Below are 2,523 nucleotides of genomic sequence, written 5' to 3'. Positions count from 1 at the left end.
AGCTGCAGGCTGCGGTGGCCCGTTCCACAGTGACATCGGTGGAGTGATTAGCTGCGACAGGGGACGGTCCCTAGAAACTGGAGGAGTGAAAAGACAATCTCCAAACAGTAAAAACCGAGGCCCAGGGACGTTGTAAGCTCCCAGGGCCAGAACCCAGAGCAGCCCTTCAGAAAAGGGGTAATCAGCCGACAGGTGACCCCCCAGCCTGGAGGCTGTAATGGAGGCCAAGCCAAGTCCAGCTTAACAAAGGCAAGGCTAGTGAAGACAGCAGAGAAAGAGACACTAAGCGGAGGGTACCGGATTTCACACTCTGAATCACCCAGAAGACGGAGGTCCCTGACAGTGGTCTCAGCAGTCCAAGGGTCCTTCCTGCCCTGACAAGAACTGTGAGTAAAGAACTTGAACTGCACCTCTGAAGTTGCCTCAGTTATTTCCGCTGCATAGACATTCACAAGCACCAACTGTGCCCCGGGCATTGCTCCACCTGTGGGGAGCAGTACTACCATTGCTGCCATAACATCATCCCGGTGGCCTCACACAGCAGCGGCGGCTTATTAGCCGCATACCACAGGTGGCGTCACGAACACAAACTTTAACTTAAGCCACATATTCAACTGACACCCACCAGGGCCACGGAGCCGGGCCCAGCCACCACTGACTACCACCGGACTAGTCCGGCCCGGCACCGGGTGTCCCATAGCCCTGGGGTGGGCGAGTCATAATGAAGAATCAGACTCAGGTATATAAAATCAGAACTCTTTATTATGGAGATTTAATAATCAAATCTCATCTTTTAGTGGATGGTGGTCGGTCACAGCCCAAAATATATAACAAACCATTGAAATAAATCGCAGTAAACCAGTACAAAGCGTTGTGCCGCAGCCGGACTCCCGGCGGGGGTAACTTTTGTACCAAAAAACCACCAACGTTGTTGAATTGACCGCTGCTGTGACTTAATCAAATATTATGAAAAACAAAAATAGTACAAATCATTGTGTCGCAGCCGGACTACCGGCGCAAGTAAGCCAAACCAGTCAAAATAATTGTGTTGAAGCCGGACTCCCGGCGCACATAGCTTTTACCATACCAATCATTGTCTCATAGCCGGACTCCCGGCACAGGTAGCTTTTACAGTACCACTCATTGTCTCACAGCCGGACTTCGGGCGCAGGTAAGCGTCCACACTGAAACCATCAACGTTGACAAAGGGAGGGAGGGTGGGACAGCTGCCTCCGGGTCCCACAGAGTGGGGAGAGACCGGAAAAAGAAAGGATTGAAATTATAAAGGGGGAAGCAGGAGGAGGAGGAGAGAAGAATCATTGGCTGCAACAAACTGGGAGGAGGCAGAAAATTACATGGGACGACCAGATTAACCCCTTATTACGGGGCACAGCAGTCAGGGGGCCCCAGTCAAATACTGGAATGCTCCACAGACTGCTGAGACCTCAAAAAACCCACAACCAATCGTCCCATGTAATGAAGAATCAGACTCAGGTATATAAAATCAGAACTCTTTATTATGGAGATTTAATAATCAAATCTCATCTTTTAGTGGATGGTGGTCGGTCACAGCCCAAAATATATAACAAACCATTGAAATAAATCACAGTAAACCAGTACAAAGCGTTGTGCCGCAGCCGGACTCCCGGCGGGGGTAACTTTTGTACCAAAAAACCACCAACGTTGTTGAATTGACCGCCAAGGAGGAGCAAAGTGCCAACTGTGCTCCGACCCCCACCCAGAAACTAAGGCATGCTAAATACCAACCTGCAAACCAAAGAAATATCAACCCTAAGTCATGTTAAACGTATACCAGTGGGAAACAGAAGCTCTGAATCGTACGCCTCAAATAAATGTGGCACTCCAGCATGAAGTGTACCCAACAATCCATCAATAGCCGCCCTGTCATACCACTCGATGAATGACCTTTGACTAAATCAATACAAGATCACGAGGAATGACCTGACTAAACCAGTATTAGCTCCTAAATCAACCTGGAACTCGTCATAGTGAGAATCTACGAGGAAGAGGCAGAGGTCATCCCAAAAAGTAACATGTAAAAATGCGTCCAGTAAGATCATAACTCTTTTGGCAGATAGTTACTGCCAAAACCGGTCTCTGATGCCTCTCCAATGAACGTCCACTTCCACCTGCATAGCTCTCCATTCTCCGGGCTGCTCATGGTGAGCAGCCAAAAAATCCATAGCACAGATCTGACACCATCTGAAAAAGAGAAAATTGTTACCAAAGCAATAAACTGGTCTAATATACCTGAGGAAACAATCAGTACATAAAGGCTCTGTGATTTGACCTTGGAATCCGAATTGAAAAGACCAACTGCAAAACTTACGGTATCATAACAAAGATCACCAGGACTTGTCCTGGGGAACAAAATTGTATTATTCCACTTCTCCTCCCATGATCGGGACACTGCAAATCTCCCAGTATGCAAAAGCAGCGTAAAGGCGCTTAACCACACCTACCAGAAGTAGCACCTACCTATTTTTAAGAGCTATTTTTTTT

This window comes from Anomaloglossus baeobatrachus, chromosome 10 (assembly GCF_048569485.1).
Source record: "Anomaloglossus baeobatrachus isolate aAnoBae1 chromosome 10, aAnoBae1.hap1, whole genome shotgun sequence".
NCBI classification, from domain to species: domain Eukaryota; kingdom Metazoa; phylum Chordata; class Amphibia; order Anura; family Aromobatidae; genus Anomaloglossus; species Anomaloglossus baeobatrachus.
The sequence above is the reverse complement of the archived record's forward strand: the minus strand, read 5'-3'. Positions refer to the sequence as shown.